Below are 19,225 nucleotides of genomic sequence, written 5' to 3' on the forward strand. Positions count from 1 at the left end.
TGTTGTAAAAGTCGATTTCGTCAAACCGAAAGTAAAAAGAGCATTGGGAAGGTGTTAAGTGGATATTAAGATATCTCAAGGGCATTTCCAAGGCGTGTTTGTGTTTTGGTGGGAATAAGACCTTATTTGAAGGCTACACAAATGCAGACATGGCAGGTGATGTTGACTAAATGAAGTTCACTTCCGGTTATCTGTTTACTTTAGCAGGGGGAGAAGTTTCTTGGCAATCTAAGTTGCAAAAATGTATTGCCCTCTCCACTACAGAAGCCGAGTATACTGCAGCCACTAAGTGTTGCAAAGAGATGTTATGGATGAAAAGATTCTTCAATCAACTAGGGCTAAAGCATAACCAGTTTGTAGTTTTGTGTAATAGTCAGAGCGCCATTTATTTGAGCAAGAATCCAAGTTTTTATTCCATATCCAAGCACATACATCTGCATTATCATTGAATTAGAGAAGTTCTCCAAGAGAAGCAATTGTGCATTGAGAAGATCTATACCGACAAGAATGGGTCGGATATGATGACCAAAGTTCTGCCGAAAGGCAAGTTTGATGTTTGTTGTGCTACCGCTGGAATGGTAGCACACTCATCCTATTGATTCGGGAATGTGTGGAGTACCCCCCTCATGGTTTCGGGAGGGGGGAGATTGTTGGGGTCCCTCACCATGTGACCAACGACTTGGGTCGTTAGAAGCTAATTCGTCTAGAATTTACTTTCTCGAACGATCTGCTCACATCGTTCGTAAGAAGCTTGAGCAATCTCATGGCGTTATTCGTAAGGTGCTCAAGTAGTTTGCAAATTTCGTTAAGAGCCCATTCATCTGGAAATTTGACTTCCAACGATCTGCACACATCGGGACATGACATTTCGACATTGGTATGTCGGTTGGAACCGAAATTTCACAGACGCGCCGAAATTTCAGATTATTATAAAAACCAAAGTTAGGTTTTTAGTAATAAACTTCTTGAATATAAACCCAATTTTGAGAGCAACCAAAATTGAGAGGAAACCCTTGCAAAGAGAAAAAGCTTGTAAGGAGAGAATAAAGATCTAGTAATGTGGAGAGACTTGAGAGGAGTGATTGTAATTTTCATTTCCACACTCATAAAATGATTAGCTCTTGTGGAAGTAGGCATCATTGGCCGAACTATGGTACATCTTTGTGTTGTGATATGTTTTACTTTCTCTATATTTCTATTGCTTGTTTTGTGATAGTTATATCCATAGTTTAGGATTGTGGTTGTTGGTTATAGTGAAAGATTAGATTTTTTTTATTGGGGTAGTAGATTGTCCAAGTGCTAGCTATCTTAATGAGGTTCGATTGGTATCGTTTTCCCCAACACATTCTAACAGTAAAGGATTAAAAAAAATACCATGCTTTCTTTGTTAAAACCCAAGTTTCCAAAAACAGAAACACAAAAATGGGCACTGAATAAAATGTACTACTACTTCTATTTCCCAAGAGACAAGCACAGCTCACAATGAACACCCTCAAAATCACTTCATAGAAATAAGCTGGGTACAAGTACAACAGAGCTGTAAACATCCTGGATCCTCCTAGTATCCAAATAAAGACCAGGACCGAGAACCCACAAATGTAAAAAAGTATGCAAGCAAATCGTCCAGAAACCAGCAACAATATTACATTCAAAGAGTATAAGACCAAATTTGAGCACGCAAAAGACAGATTAACTACAATGATTACTGCTGATATGTTGAGAAGAAAACGCCCTGCAAACTCCCTGAGAAGATTAATAGAAGCTCCACCAGTACCAGAAATAGACACAAAAGTCAAATCTAAAACTTCTCAATTAATCTCGGTGACTTCAAACAAGATACTAAACAATACAACAACATTCCTCAAAAGTGATCAAATTATCAAGACCTATAACCACTTCCTAAACCACGACGTTCATATGGACGAAAACGGTCACGGTTGTTTTGGTCTCTTCCCGACGCTCCACGATGGCTAGAACCCTTGCTGCGTCCACGACTATAACGATCTCCATTACGATCAGATCCACCACTATAGCGACCTACACCGCCCCCACCAACACCATACTTATCATCCCTTCCTCTATATCTCCCCCCTCTTCCACTATCATCACCAGGACACTCCCGGGCAAAATGCCCTGGTTTTCCACATTCAAAACACTCCCATCCTCCACCTCCACCTCCACAAGAGCTTCCATAGTCACGGTCACAACTACAACAATCTCCATTACGATAAGATCCACCACTATAGCGACCTCCACCGCCCCCACCACCACCATACTTATCATCCCTTCCACCACTGGATGTATCTTTTCCTCTTTTCAGAAATGAAACACTTTCCCTCCTTATTTCCCTATTTCCAATATTAACAAAACACAAAAAAATGAAGAAACAAATTCAAGAATGAGCTCAATTTGGATGTGACGACGTTGAATAGATGAAGATGAAAAAAGAAACTCGAAAAAGTGGGGAAATGAACCAATATTCAAGTTCTACAAAATAAGGAAGAAGAAGATGAAGGCCCATAGTGAGAAATCAGAAGCAAGTAATAATTGTTTCTAATCCCAATTATGTTTTTCTACCATGTATCTACCGAAAAGTGTAGTCCTTTTGGAATCTCTATTGGCATTTAAAAAAAATTCTTTTGCAAATTTTTTCAGTTGTTTGCAGAGAGAGAGAGATGAACTGTGGGGAAGGTTTTTTTTTGGCGGTTTGTTTGAAACTTCTAAGAGAAGAATTGGAGGGAAAACAACCGGGTTTTTGTACAAACCAGGACCGGTCTATCTTATATTAAGGCGGCGCGGTCTATTTTTTATATATTTTAGTTTCAGGCAACCTCTGAAAATTAAAAAGATCGGTAAAACCTTTAGGTGGAAATTTTCTTAGAATGGTTCAATTATGATGTGAATAACAGGGACTAGATTATAATGATACAGATTTACAGAACATATGTGACATTGTAATTATACAACTGTTCATACAGATGTAAATACAGTAAAATTAGCAAGTGTAGATTGAAAAAATTGCCGACACCACCAGAGCACCTTCTTTCTATCAGGAGCCATGAAGAAGATAGGGCATTACCAACTGATGCATGGACTCGAGTTTCAGAGCCACCACTTTACATTCTCTCGTAATCAAGCTTATCTGACTGCAAATTAGCACATGAAAAGCAAAGTTCAACTTAGTGCTTCAACCCATCTGTATACTGTAGAACAAAAAATTACGTCTCGAAGCTGAACTTAAATACATAGAAAATAAGATGGAAGCATTCTCCAGTCTTGTTAAGTGCACCACCTCATATCTACAGCATATGATGTTCACCCTTCATATTTGCTGTTATACTTTGGCTAGTATCTGATCATGCATTGTGTTTATACAATTATCTATAACACTATACGTACAATCTCCCAGATACATTGCATCAAAAGGTACTTGCTGTTATACCAACGTTTTCTTTTATTGGCTAGTATCTTGAGCTCAACATACAGCTTCAAATTGTCAAAAAGTTTAAGCAGTGGAGCACCTTCATAAGCATTTCTGTTGGAAGCCAAGCTGGTGAAGTTGGTATTCCAACCCAAGCAATCTGTAAACCATGTAACAGCAGATCAAACAGATATCCCAAACTCACTGAAAGACTATTTGTGCAATTCATCTGTTCATAAATACATAACTAAATTAAATAAAACTATAGGTGATGCTACTGCCAGACAACTATTCACAAGGTCTTATATCATATTTCCAGACCTAGACAAATTATTCACACGACGATGTGATTGGGTGTAGTGATAGTTCTAATATTAAATATTCTAGTATTCAAAAATGCTAACTAACTTATTTACACATATTTCTGATTGTTATATACCATAATAAAGTCATGTTCTAAGTTTCAAATACAAGTTCAAATACTTCAGGAAAATACAACAAGTGAAACCAAACAAAGAAAACTTACATAAACTGACAAATGAATATCCACAGAGCAAGGAGATAATCCAGTAATCCACTATTTTAAGATTGAGAAATTGATGAATATTGAGGGAAGAGAACTTACTTTTTTGTAGCTTTGAGAATTTGTCGATTTACAATCAATTTTGGTCGTCAACTCTCCCTTTAACTCAACTTCCACTCTCTATTACTCATTTTAAATAAATTTAATAATTATATCCACTTTTTTTATCTTTTCAATATCCACCACCACCACCACTATTTAATACTAGCATTTCGCCCGGCTTATGGCCGGGATTGTTATATTGTTTGAGGTTTATTTGTGTTTTGGGCTTAAGTTTACTAAGAAAAAAACTGATTTGGTCGTGTAGTTTGCTTTTAAATAGCCATATCAGGTGATACAGAAGCTATTGTTCCTACCAAAATTAATAAAACAAAATATGATAAAAATCAGTTGGTTAGTGAGATAAATTTAGAAGAAACTTAATAATAATAATAAATCGATAATTAAAACAAATTGACATTCAAACGTCCAAAGATAAATAGTTACCAAAAATATTGAAAAATCTCACATGTTAAAATTATTTTAAGTAATGCATGCTAAATTACTCGTGCATTGTTTAAATTTAGTGTATCTTTTGCACCATGATACACATCTTTGGTTGTTTTATTCTACATATCTATGGACTTTACACAAATAGGAAAATGGTAAGTATAGACAAAAGTTAAATGGCAAATTGTAGCTTCTGTTTTCAGACCGAGTCAAACTAATTATTGAAGTTGGTTTTATGAGCCTATATCATAAAAGTTCATACTGACACATATGAGATTATATATATGCCAATAAGCATTAACTCAAATTATTATGTACTACATAATAGATCACTTTCAGATTATCGAAAAAATAATAATAAATAAAAAATAAAACATAGTAGATTACTCGGCTTGTCTTCTTTTATGAAGCTTCAAAAATCCACTCGTGAAGTGAAGCCAAATGATCATAGATAGGCTGATTTGTTTCATTCTCCATACACGTCATTTACAAAACATATAAATTAATACAAAGCATTTTCCATACTCTCTTTTATATTGTTCAGATAGTAGCAGCCCACATTCGCCACCAGGTAACAACATCACTTGTAGCAACCTACAACAATACACGTTCAATGGATATAAGTACATCAATAGAACATCAAGAGGAGAATATCAACACTCAAGACTATAATGAAACATTGCAGGCGAAGTGGGAAAACTGTGTACCTTCAAGAGATGGGAAAACTGTGTACCTTCAAGATAATAACTATAGAAATTGGTCATCCTTTCACTTGAAGAGCACGGGTGACTGGATGGAGTTCAAATAACGTGTCATGATATACTAAGAAAAAGATGCACCGTAATTTTGATTGCAGGTATGGAGCTCTTAACATCTAGATACTTAAATCTCACCGACATCATTTGCAGTTTAAACAATAGAAACTTATTTAAACATTAGAAAACTGATTGAGAAGAAGAAACATTGAGAGCAAGGGATGAGGGATTACCAAATGCGCTATACTGACAATAGGGTATGGGATTATATTCTGCTAGTGCAGAAGAATATATGGTATAACTTATATTATATGGACCTTGGCAATGTAAGGGTGTCAAATCCTATATTATCTTTGAAGTTGCTTGCTTCTCATTTATATGGTCACTTAACACTAATCATCAACAAATCTAAGTAATAAACCAATGGAGGAGAAAAAAATTCAAATAGTAACAATAGTAACAAAAATTGACCCTTTAATTTATCGTTCTTAGTACAAAGCACTCTCAATTCATATAACTTAATGTTAAAATGTTAAGATCATTCACTTCACTTAAAGATTGGCATTCACTCGATCTATCCGGATAACTTCTAGATACCGGTTAATGTTTATCTTACTATAATTTATTGATAATCAAGTCTACTTAATAAATACATAATCACTAATTTAATCACCTTAATAGAAACGAAGACACCAAACCGTGTGGTGTGTATTCTACATTAAAGGGAAGAAATGTACTGAGGCAGGGCTCCTATCCAATCCAAAACCATGAATGAATCATTCTTTCAAGTTTGTGTAGTACCTTGAGGAGAAACGTATATGAGTATCGAGGCAGTCTTAATGTCCCCAAAGATAGTAGTCATCTTGATTTTCAGAGTAAGACAATCCAACACCGCTAGGAGAATCCGGATAGATAATATTGGAAACCTAAATTCAAAATAAAAGTACACAAGGAACAAAAAGTTAACCTAATAACTAAGGCTGTAAGCAACAATTATTCCAAGATTATATATTCGCTTTCCAAGTATTTTAACTTTGGACCAAATTTGTATGGATTAAGATGCAGTTAGGGCAGGCTTCCACTAGTCTTTTTCCCGCTTGAAAATTGAACGGACTGCCAAAAAATGCAAAGAGATATTGATATGCCTCCTTCCCAAAACATTCAAGTCAATTCAAATTATTACATATAAAATTAGACACTATGTGGAAGACCACAAGAAAAATTAAGAAGGCATTTGTATATGCAAAACAATAGAAAGATACTAATTTCATATTGGGAGGTGCCATTACACTAATTCACTTACCCATAGAGTCATAGACCATACCTCATTTTTATAGATGATTTCTACCCAAACATAATGGGCAAACAGAGTGTATCAAACCATCAAGAAGCCACTTAAGCAATGATTTAGTAGATTCTAGGTTGATGAAAAATGGCGTAAATAAATCTCCCATTGCACCAAACATTTTGGATAAGGCAGTTTCCTATCAATTGTTTCAACAACTAACTAAACAACTTCTACATAGTACATATAACATATTAAATGTGTGGAACAGGAAAATTTAAGTCATATCAATCGAGTGCTAATTAAGTGAAACCAATACCGTGCTCATACACGAAGCCATCGGCTAGAACACCCAGTCCACCATTGAGCCATAGAACAATAGGGTCCTTGAATGGGTTCCCTCGGAAACAATAAAATAGTAAAACAGATTCTTCCCATGACTCTCATCAATGTTCACATACCTTCAATACCCAAGTCATAAATATACCTAAGTTTGCGAGACCGTTAAAACTTTTAAGCAAAATAATAAAGCGAAAAAAAAAGAGTTACCCAGAGTAATGTTTGGAAGGAAAAGTGCCATTGAAACCGGGAAGGTTTGCGAGGAGAGCATTCTGATTGGCTGCTTTAGAGAATGACAAAAAACATAATAAACCCAACAACACAGTACTACAGATGAAAAGTAAGAAAAGCTTCACTTACCTTGCTGAGTGTTTATAGTTTAGATTGAATAGATTTCAAAACCCTGAAAATTAAAGAATAGACAATGGACTGGTTAAATTGCTTCTTTCTTCGTCAATCGTGAGTTCTTCAATCTTGGCGGTTGAGAACTCGTGGGATTTTGGTCTTTTGGGTGTTTTTTATTTTGCGGACTATTAGAAGGTTTTTTGTTGTTTTAGGATTCATAGCTTAAACTTTGAAGGACTGGAAGGGCTTTTAGTTTTAGAATCAACTAGATTTTGGACCCGGGCATACGCCCGAGATCTATTAAATATTTTGTGTGCTGAAAAGGCTTTATAAAATGTCTCACACAAATTTTCGAATCAGAATATATTTTTATTGAAAATAAATCGAAATATGTTAATGAGCAGCGATTATGATGCATAAGTACTTAGAAATTAAGAGATCAAATTGAGATAGCATCTTCACTTTATGGTTTAGGATATTAATCCATAATTTTCAAATAAAATTATCTTAAACTCGATATAGCTTGTATAATAGTTTTTTTAGATTTATGGTGATTTAGCAGCAAATTTTCGAATCAAAATATATTTTTATTGAAAATAAACCGAAATACGTTAATGAGCAGCGATTATGGTGCATAAGTACTTGGAAACTAAGGGATCAAATTGAGATAGCCTCTTCACTTTGTGGTTTAGGATATTAATCCGTAATTTTCAAATAGAATTATCTTAAACTCGATCTAGCTTGTATAATAGTTTTATTAGATTTATGGTGATTTAACGGTAAATCATCACTGCTTTCCTTTTACGTACTAATGTGTACAAATCACTAAAATAGATTGATTGTTTCCATATCTTCAAAGAATACACTACTCTCACTTGAAAAGATTTATCACATGAGCGTGTCCTACTTAGCGGGTGCCGTTATATTAAATTATTCTAAAAATATTAGCAACTATGCATAGCTATGAGATATGAAAATTATATTAATTACTCAATTAAATTTTTGCACCACTCTCTATAAAAAGGAAGCATCAAACTTTGATAAAACTCATCGACTTCTTTTCATTGTTAGTTTTAACAATAGAAGTTTGATTGAAGTTTTTTGAGAATGTCCAATTTGGTGAAGATAATATTGAAGCTACTTGAATAGCAAGACATTCACAATCACAATAAAAGAAGTATGATAAACATTACTTAAAATGCAAAACTATATTTGTCGAGACATTTATTCTCCCTACATATAATACAAATATATTTTAGGGTTATTAGTCGAATGCATTTGCATCAAGTTTATGATTTTTCATTAATTATTCTTTGAGGTTAGTTTAATGTAGTACGTTGCATCCAGTTTCCAAATTCTCATGAATTATTCTTTGAGGTTAGTTCAATGCAGTTGCATCAAGTTTCCGATTTCCCATCAATTATTATTTAAGGTTAGTTCAATGCAATTGCATCCATTTTATGATATCCCGTTACTTATTCATTAAGGTTAATTCAGTACAGTTGCATCCAGTTTTTTATGTTTCGTTAATTAGTATTTGAGATTAGTTTATTGAATTTGCATCCAGGTTCTAATCTCTCGTTAATTACTCTTTGAGGTTAGTTCAATACATCTGCATCCAATTTCTGATTTTCTGTTAATTGTTTTTCTAGGTTAGTTCGATAGTTTACAATTTCTATACAGTTTGCATACATGTAAGAGTCTGTTTTTTTAAACTCACTTTCATTTTGGGTTCCTAATTACTCGTAATTACTCATGTGAGAAGGCTAAAAAAACCGACATTTATGCTTTGAGGTCAGTGCGATGCAGTTACATTCGACTTTCGATTTTCAGTTAACTATTTTTTTAGGATATTTCAATGCATTTGCATCTAATTTCTGATTTCCCGTTAGTTAATATTTTATTTTAGTTTAATGCAGTTGCATCTAGTTTTTGGTTTTTTGTTAATTATTCTTTGAGGTTAGTTTTTGGTTTACAAATCACCTATTTTTTAGCAATTTTTTTTATTTGATCAAATATGTAAGAATTGGAAATACACTCAAACTCTCTAAATATAATAATTAGAAATACACTCAAACTCTCCTAAGAGGTTCTATGTATGTGAGATTGTAGGCTATTAGAAAAGACTATCTTTCATATTAGAGTGTCACATAGGAGAGAGAAAAAACTAACTCTCTCATATTAAAGTGCCACATAGGAAAGAGAAAATCCTCAATTAGAGGTCTCTGCTTTAGTATATAGATAGTAGATTTTTGTGTTTCTATGACTCGTAGTTTTATCACGAATCCTTTTTTAAAGTGGCGTCTAATTGTTTTATGTACCTTGAAATCATATGCACGATCTCAAGAGAATCCTACGACTGAATTACCTGAGATCGAGGACTTATATGTAATAACCGATGAACATGTCCTAGATAGTAATTAAAAATGTGTCCTTAAGTGAAAATATTGCTGACGTGGCTTCCTAAAATTACATATGAGCATTTTCGCCCACTGTGCAATAATAGATTTAGATTATCAAACCTAGCCCAGGTCTCAACTCTCAACCCTGTAAAGAGATTGGGTTATTGGGTTGTTCGTTATAGATATAAATTTAATAAACTGATCTATGTATAATAAAGTTGTTAATTCTCCAATGGTTAGTGGCATACCATTTTCCCTGTAAAATTTAGGTTCAATCACACACTTAGCTGTTATTAAAAACTCTATTTGTAAGGGAAAAAAAATTATTAATATTCACATGCTATCTCAATTAGTAGAGTATACCATAATTAACATGGACATTTAAATTGGACCAGCCTTTTTTTTACCATGAAATACCCTTGATAAAATATTAAAATCAATTATTCAATGCCTTTAAGAAGGACTACTTAGTCATTTCAAAATTTACTACCATCTATACCCTTAAGATTATATAGTAACTTAAGGACATATGTGTAAATTCAGGTCGGAAATCAACTATACGCCCCTATTCAATTGTTCGCGACTTACCCTTCCAAATAATTACCTTTTATACCGAAATTAAATTCAAGAAACCAACCGTCACTCTTCTTCTCTCTCCCAATCAGGTATTTACTTCTGGCTTCTCTTCTCCCTCTTCGTTCTCTATTGATAAAAAAAGATAAACTCTTTGTTGCCTTCCTTTTCTCTTGATTTCTTCCAGTTTTAAAGAAAGCAAAGCAAGTAGGAGAATACCGACTTTAAGAAGGGTGGGAAGAGAATTGAAAGCAGGGAAATGAGTGATATCGTGGTGTTCTAATATCACGTGTATCATCAAGGGCATTGGTCAGAATGGTGAGTTTTTTTCATTTGCAATAAAATTTAAATTTTGGAGTGCTTGGTTTGATTTCTTGATTTTAATGGGTTGTATGTTGTTACTTTAAATGGGTTATGTTGTGAAAATGTTCATTTAGAGTTAACATGAACCCTCAAATTTTTGAAAGTTGTCATGGCTTTGTCGTTTGGAGGTAGTGGTCTGCGCTGGTAGCATTTACCAAAAAAAATTCGTCTGTAAGAATTATCTCTTTCAGTATTGGGTCATGAGTTTAAAACAACGGGGAATAAAGGCTGAATACCTTGGAAGCACTCAGAGAGATTCCACCGTCTACTCAAATGCGGAAAGTGGTCGGTTTGATATCTTATACATTACACCTGAGAGGGCTTGCACTCTTTCTCGCGGGTACTAGAACCTTTCTGTATCCTACCTATCATTTAGCTAGAAGTTGTGAAAATGTGTTTGTATTTTACTTCATATAGTTCCCCTGCTCTTTTTAGCCAAATAGTGAAATACTGTATTCTCAGTTCTTTTAATTCCTTGAGGCACTGGAGAGGAAACCGTTGAACGTGATTGTGGGGGCAGAATGAATCGTAAAACCATTGATAAAATGACTCGTGATGATAAAACACGAGCGTGTGATTATGTTGAAATAATGTAGTGGGACTAGATTTCAAGACACAAAAATGCATGAGATTACATGGCTGTAGATGGAATTGAATTTAGGATTATGTTAAATCTATCTGACCACAAACTCATAATTGGCTTAGATGATGATGACATCAATGATTACGATGCTCACAACCCTAAATTTTAAATACAGGGACATACGCCCTAAGATCCCAATCAGTAAGTATGATTTTAGTCTCTACTGGTAGTTTACTCAAGTAAGATTTATGTTGCTTTATGACTTGGATTTATTCTATTACATGTCGGTAGCCAAGATTCATTTAAATGTAATATTTATTCTTTTTTTCATACGGTATTGTAGGTTTTGGTCTAATTTGTTACAAACGGGAATCTGTTTGTTGGCTGTTGATGAAGCACATTGCATTTCAGAGTGGGGTCACAATTTCAGGTATCACGTGCACACATTAGTATCCACGAGGTTCTTATTGCCCTACTTCGCTTGGTGGTTTGGGGCTTATCTATGATAAAGTCAATTTGAGCAAGTTTTTTGTCACCAAATTCAATTTTCCCTTGTGCTTGCTTATTATTAGTATTTTAATTATTCGTCTTGACTGAGTTACCTACTTTTAATATTGACTCTTCTTTTTTGCAATTTAACTTTGTGAGAACTGGAAAGTGTATATATTTGTTTGGTTGTCTTATATGACATATCATGTTATTCCCTTGGCTGTATCACTACACCAAAACAAGAAATCAGTAACGCACACTTTTTTTGTTTACTAACGCTTTTTAGGCGTAACTATGTTCCTCTCACTTTATTACCGTGAGTAATTATAAGGAACTGTTACAATGATTTTCCATTAAAATTGAATTAATTTCTAACGTTTTGTTTTAATTTTCTTACGAAACTTATGCACTGGCAAATCGTGAACATTAAAAAAAAACACACAAAAAAATTAGAAATTTAGGAATAAGGGAAACTGCTAAAAACTTGCGCTCTATTTAAGTTTCACCTATCACAACTCTTTAACTATGGAAACAAACTATCTTTCAATCTCTCAAATTTCTTTCAATCTCTCTCAAATCTGTTTCGTTCTTGAGTTGTTTGATGCCGCCGCTTGTAAGTCTACTACAAATACAGATGTAGCACACCCTGTCGAAGAAGAGTCAACCTCATCTTCTACTACACCTCTACCTGAACTCGAGTCGTTAAAGATCGAAGAAGATGTTAAAAAAGAGAATGATTTTCTCGAAGAAGCTGAAGATAATAATATCACAACTGTAAGATTACTCGCCCCGTCCTTATTAATATTTATATATTGAGATTTGAGTTGTTGTTTTACATGTTACGACAGAATAAACATTGTATTCAACTGCGGCGACATTTGAGGATTTGAAATTATCATCAGAGTTATTAAGAGGGCTTTATGTTGAGATGAAATTTACTCGCTTTACTAAGATTCAGTCGGTTAGTTTGCCTATGATTCTCTCTCCGCCGTACAAGAATCTCATTGCCCAAGCTCATAATGGTTCGGGTAAAACTACTTGTTTTGTGCTTGGGATGTTGAGTCGTGTCGATCCGAATTTGAAATCCCCATAAGCTCTATGTGTCTACCCGACTAGGGAATTGGTGGTTCAGAATTTGGAAGTTTTGAGAAAGATGGGGAAATATACTGGTATAACTTCTATCCCTGCTCTGCCTACTAAGGACGGAAGGCGTGGGCAAGTTGTGGATCAAGTAGTTATTGGAACTCCCGGAACGATTGGGAAATGGTTTTCTTACAAGACACTCAGCCCGAGAGATTTGAAAATACTGGTTTTTGACGAGGCGGATCACATGATGGCAGATGTAAGTGCGTTTTATTTGGTTAGACACTTATGCTCATGTAGTGTTTCTCTTTATAATTTTTAAAAGTGTCTTTAATGGATCATTACTTATTGACTACTTTATCTTTTCTTGTATATGGATGCTCATGTGCATTGCTACCTTTTGTAGAGTGGCTTCCAAGAGGATTCCTTGAAACTTATGAGGGATATTAGAAAAGCCAATAGGAACATTCAGGTTCGTTATTGTTACTGTCATATTGTTCCTACATTGTTGTGCTCAAAAGTATTGGTAGAGCTGTCTTCTAGATTTTATGCAGTAAACTGATTAGCATCTAGGACTCTAGGAGTTCTTCTGGGACACACATGCTATTAAGAAATGCAATGAAGTGATAAAAACATCGAAATTGGCTTTTCAATTTAAGTTGGATAGGCCTCACCTATCCACGCTTACCCACTCACATGTAGATTACCAAAATAGTTGTTAGTGTTACATTGATGAATAAATGAATTACTTATTCATTTCAGCTATAAGGCCGATTCTGCGGCAAAGTAGGCTGAGTAACTATTTCACAGCCTTTGTTACTTTAGTGTATTAAGCATACGGAGTCGGACTAATACAAAAATTTGAAGGCATATAAAATTTTTAATTTGGATTTAGAGAGGTCATTTTTTGTTTTATCATAATTAAAATTCGCTATATATTTCTATCATGTTGATTTGTTGTGTTTTCTTTGTTAAGATTATAGTATACAACTTTTACATATCAGGATGTCCGGTAAATAGTCATTGTTATATAATTATATCTTTTATGGTTTTTTAACCCATTTAAACTTCAGGCATGTATAAATTCATTTATTGAGTCTTTGAAATACAATACATGCTTAGTTTGGGTGCTTATTTTGGATCTTGAACTATTCATTCATAATACTAAGGTTCCTGATCATCACCTCTTATGTTTTCCCAATTTTCAGATCATACATTTTTTTACGCTACTTTTAACGAAACTGTTAAAAGTTTTGCAGCAAAGCATGTTAGTGACCCAAACCAAATGTTTGCATCAACCTGTTTTAAATGGTTGTAGGGACTTTGTGTTACCCGGCTTCTTTTGGTTTCCATATTAGGTTTTGTTTATTATATTGTTTTTCTACAGTTGATGAATTGTTTGTTTCCTTGATGAAATATGTTAACATTTCAGGTTCGGACCATCTGAGGGATGTCTTCGTTAAACAAATGGGTCTTAGTGATCAAGATATTGTTGCTCTTTCTGGTGGCCACACCTTGGTTCGTCGACAATATACTCTTTTTATCTCCATTTCTTATTTTCTAGCTTGTTTAGTTCTACTGTGGTGATTGAAGCAATTGTGCTTCCTGTACTGTAACAATTAGTTTGTTACTTCCTGAATTTTGTTTACATATGCTATGTATCCAATAGGGAAGGTGCCACAAGGAGTGCTCTGGTTTTGAAGGGCCCTGGACTGTCAACCCCCTAATATTTGATAACTCTTATTTCAAGTAAGAATTTTTCGGCTTCGAGATAATTTTTTCTTTGATTGAGTTCTGCTTATTTCTTTTCCATCTATTGTGTGCTCCATTGTTTTGAATGGTCTATGCTGATTAATTCTTGATTTTATTTTCCTTTATTCAGCTTTTACTGGGTTTCCTTATTGCTTTTTCGATGGTTATTATTTTTAATTTAACTACTGAAATTTATTCCTTTTTACAAGTCTAATAAAGGAGTTGATTAATAGTGTTGATTTCGTTTTATTTGATGTGGTCCAGAAACATTATGTTCATGCAATAATGCAAGCTTGAACTGCGATCTGTCAGAATATCGCTGTATTATTGCCACCACAAGTACACTATGTTTCTCCGCTGCTCTCATTGTCGCGTAAATACTGTGTAATCTTCCTTTTGTTTTCCTTTTATTACATAGGGCTTCACTGCCATTTAAATTTGGCGATTTTTTCAGTAAACTAACCTCTCTCTTTCTTTCGTTTACTTGATTACTGTGAAGGTTATGTATATTCTTCTCTTTGTTTAGTATTATAACTGTGGTTCACAGTAAAGGTACATTTTTTTCATTTTATATTTATGTTTTTTTCTATTATTTCCAGTACTTTGGTGGTCTTTTTGGAAAATGGGCAGATTTTCTGCTTCTAGTTGTGCTCGTTTTTTATTTTTTAATTATATTTCTGCCTTCAGATTATGAAATTTGTTATTGAATTTGTGTGATCTCCATTCCTAAATTGTGTTTGTTCTCGAGTCTTTTAAAATGGCTTGTCCATGTAACATAGGTATGCATGCTGATTTTGGGTTTTTAGGCTACTTTTGCTTGGTAGGAAATCGGATTTCTACCTTCAAAAAGGAAAATTCAAAATTGTGATAAACGGGTGTCATGAAAACGTAATCTAGCTTATTGAGGATGTCATGCTTCTATCAATATTATTGAGATAAAAAAGATCCTTCAAACTAGGGCCTTTTTATTTGTTGCTGATAATCAGTATTATTGGTTTGAAATGCTAGTCCCATGCCCAGATAAAGGAGGAGGGAGGATGGTGGTGCCTTGGACAGTTTTCACTCAACATTGGGAATCTTCTACTAAAGGCGTGTAAAAGTCTTGCTATTTGTTTTGTTGATTGTAGTGAGATAGTGATGGTTATTGATGTTAATTTAGGTCTTGAAAGTTAAGAGAAAATTTTGGGTACCACTAATTAATGTAGTGAGGAGAATTGTTGATAGGGTAACAATAACACATTTTTTAGCTTTCAATGAACAAATGTTTATGCATTTTGTGGATCATCTCTATTTCTTTTTTCCTTCAAAGTTAAATAACGTGCAAGACTTGGGTGGAAGTTGTTTGTGGTTTATTAAAGTGTTATCGTATAGGATGTTGTTCAGGTGCCAACATTGTGTACTATGCAGGCTTACACACAATGGTATGTTGTGGCCTAGTAAGGTATTAAGATGTTATTTAGGGTGCATTGGTTGTTGTTCTATCAGGGTCCTTTAAATAAGAAAAGTTTAGTTGTTACTACATTAATTAACTAGGACTACTACTAGTCAGTAGTCAAACACCTTGCTGGCTGTGATATTTTTTTTACGTTCTTAGTTGTAATGGACTTTTCACTTTAGCGAATATTTGGTAATGTTTCAATACTAAATAGTATGATTATGGCATTATACACTCATATAGGTTTTGTCTTGCGAAAAATTATTTGGCTGGAAAGTTTTTGAGGTACTTGGGTAATATTTGGAATTAGACTTGAAATTAGCATTCACTGAATTCAGGTATGGATGTTTATTTCATTTTGCCTGTCTTACGTATTTTAATTTATCTTATTCTCAGGACTCAAGATTTATGGAGTGTCGAGGCCTAGATAGTCGAAGAAAAAGAGGATGAGTTCCCTGACAAATCTAAAATGTTTATTTCCTTGTGCATCAAATTTCCGAATTTGCATGTTCTTTATGTGTATGACTTTTTGGTTGTGATTTGTAGTAATATAAAGGAGTATGTACTTGATTGGATGTATTTGTGAGGTTTTTTGTTTATTGGTAACTTTTGTAGAATTTTCAAAAAAAAAAATAGGGGACTTTTATGCAGGTGATTGGTGAAGGTGGTAAACGTGTGGCACGAGAAAATTAATTTTTTTTCAATATGAAATTGTTTTGTAACGGCAAAAAAGCGTTACTAAGCTCTTCATTAAGTAACACTTATAAAGTAGGAAAAACATTAGAAATGGGTGCAAAAAACGTTAGTAAATGATTCAATTAGCAACACATACTACATGAAAAAGCGTTACTAATTTCTCATAACCGTTACTAATATCTTCATTAAGCTACGTGTACAAACCGTTACAAATTGAAGGAAACTGTTACTATTTTTGAAAATATTTAATGCGATTGAGTTTAGAAAACGTTAGTAATTAATTTTAATAACGCTAAATAACCGTTACTAAAAAGAATTTGTAATGGTTAAAAACCGTAAGTAAATAACTTAACATATTAATAACGCCCAAACAGTTACGGAAATAAACCGTTACAAATATTTTTAGTAACGGTTCTGCGCCGTTAAGAATATCCTGTTTTGGTATAGTGTATAGTTATTGCAAATAAATATTGTAGTTTTTTTATACTTTAAATTGTAGATATATTCACTGTTGTGGATGCACAATATAATATGGTAAAACAACTTTGCTAGACTGCTGTCTTGTGCATAATCCATTGTCTACGTCTGTCTTTAGAGTTTAGAGTAAAAGAACCTATCCATCACAATTTTGTGAATTCTCTCTTGAAGCCTTCAATTTGAGATGTGCATGCATTTTTTTTTGTTCCTTGGATTAGTTTCATTTGTATCCTCTATATGCTCTTGGCTTATCCATTTTTTTTTTTTTAATATTGTGAGCGGGTTAAATTTTATATTTCATCATATGGGCTGACTTGTCTTTGTTAAACAATGTAGTTATATAACTTAACTTTGGGAGTGTTGGGAGGACCGCTTTGTGCTGTTAGTTGTGGTAGTGATATTGGAAATATTTCCTATAGCAATTAGTAGTTACTTTTGCAAATAGAACAATGTATCTTGGTGTGTGCCTAAGAACTAAAGGTAGAATTTCTTTCCCCTCTTGACAACCCCGAAAGACTTCAATAGCTTATAATTTTTGTGTTGTAGGTAACATTGGTTGGATTATGAACTTTTACCAATGGAGTCTAACATATTTTTTTTTTTATCATGGCGAATCCGTTTAGCTTTATAGGGCATTGGTATGTCTGATTTTCCATATTTTAGAGCATGAACAGTCATCGTTAAGATAGATCCAAATCAAGCCTTCTTGAAGACTGAACGGTATCCTGTACTCACGGTGTTGTCAGCAGATCATGCTTTGCATGTCTTTCTTAATGGACAATTATCAGGTAGAATATTAGCCCTTCAACATTGATGAACTGAAATCTGATTCTTGCGGAGGTTGGGAAAGTGAGCATGGAATGGTTGGCTAGGGAAAAGACTAAGCTAACTGGGACATTTGCCACCGAAGAAAACGGGTTGGACAAGTTATGTTGAGAAAGACACTGCTGGACATACAAACATATACTCAGTTGAGGTTGGTGGTTATTTCTTATCTGAGGTCCATCACCTTTTCTTCCACCCTTCCATTGTATACTTACAGAGTTCTACTTCCTCTATCACAATCTTGGATGCTCAAGGTAAGACACAAGTTAATCTTATTCAGCAAGCTAGCTAGATAATGCTACTTTCTTCTTTATATCCTTTTTATTTGTGCATATTCTTATTACCACCTGGTCGAGCTTGCATTATACTAAACAAAGTGTCATCTATGGTTCTATTGTTAATATATCAAATAAAATGTTTGTAGATTTAGGGGTAGGACTAATGGCAACATGAGAAACATGTAGTTGTGCTATGGTTGGCATTAATTTTCCTTCAAGAGGGAAAACTTGGAGAAATGGATATGGACTTCGCATGCCATGTATTGTGATCATTCATATTTTTGTGTTGCTCTAGGCACACTATGTACCTGTCTCTTTCTATGCTCGCTAGCAATCTTATCACTACCGGTACCACATTTGTCCAGAGAAGTTGGAGGTCATATGATAGCAAAAGTAGAAAATTAATTTGATTTTTATAATTTGAGGTATTATGTTAACAAACTGGCTAACACAAGGTTTAACAGTAATACATATGTAGTAAGTATCATTTAGTAGGATACATAGTTAAGATTAATTAAGCTTATGATTGATCTTTAAATAATATTTGTCAAAGGTTAATCACCTGCTTCGTACGGTAGAACAAACCAATGTATCTAGGTGAACATAGTGGAACCTTTTTAGATACATAAGATATGATCTTCAACATTTTCATTACGACTTTATTTTAAGCACAACACCTATCTGTCCCTTTACTAGCATGCAAAAAATATATCCCTTTCAAAGTAGTAAGATACAAAAAAGTTGTGTGGTGTCTAAGTTATTTTCTTAGCCTCTTAGGAAATGGTTTTGTGCTTAGAAGTTGTGTGGTATCTATTTGTTCCTTTCGAAAACACTAACGTTAGCCTTCGATTACGCTATTCCTACAAATCAAACTTTTTCCCCTTCTAATCAGATTTCGGTACTCCTCTTTAGTTCTTTTGCAGTTAACAAAGTTGATAATTGCTTTGGATGTGGTTTGAAGTGTGTTTTCTTGATAAAACCATGGCATCACCATCTTCTTCTTCACAATCACAAGAGAGCTTTATAAGCACAAGTCTTGGATAAAAAATTCA

General features: G+C 34.0%; 1 long non-coding RNA gene and 1 pseudogene across 2 annotated transcripts in view; one reads left to right on the forward strand and one right to left on the reverse strand.

Moving 5' to 3' along the window:
- LOC147490614 (putative wall-associated receptor kinase-like 16 pseudogene) overlaps positions 1-19,225 on the forward strand; it is a 61,425-nt pseudogene that overhangs the window by 13,695 nt on the left and 28,505 nt on the right. The gene's annotated exons all lie outside the window — the stretch shown is intronic.
- LOC147490615 (uncharacterized) lies at positions 2,900-4,390 on the reverse strand. Its single transcript, XR_015199280.1, has 3 exons — positions 4,047-4,390; positions 3,522-3,581; positions 2,900-3,146 (listed from the first exon to the last, which is right to left on the reverse strand). It is a non-coding gene; the product is annotated as an uncharacterized LOC147490615 (long non-coding RNA).

This window comes from Coptis chinensis, chromosome 6 (genome assembly GCF_015680905.1).
Source record: "Coptis chinensis isolate HL-2020 chromosome 6, ASM1568090v1, whole genome shotgun sequence".
Taxonomy (NCBI): Eukaryota; Viridiplantae; Streptophyta; class Magnoliopsida; order Ranunculales; family Ranunculaceae; genus Coptis; species Coptis chinensis.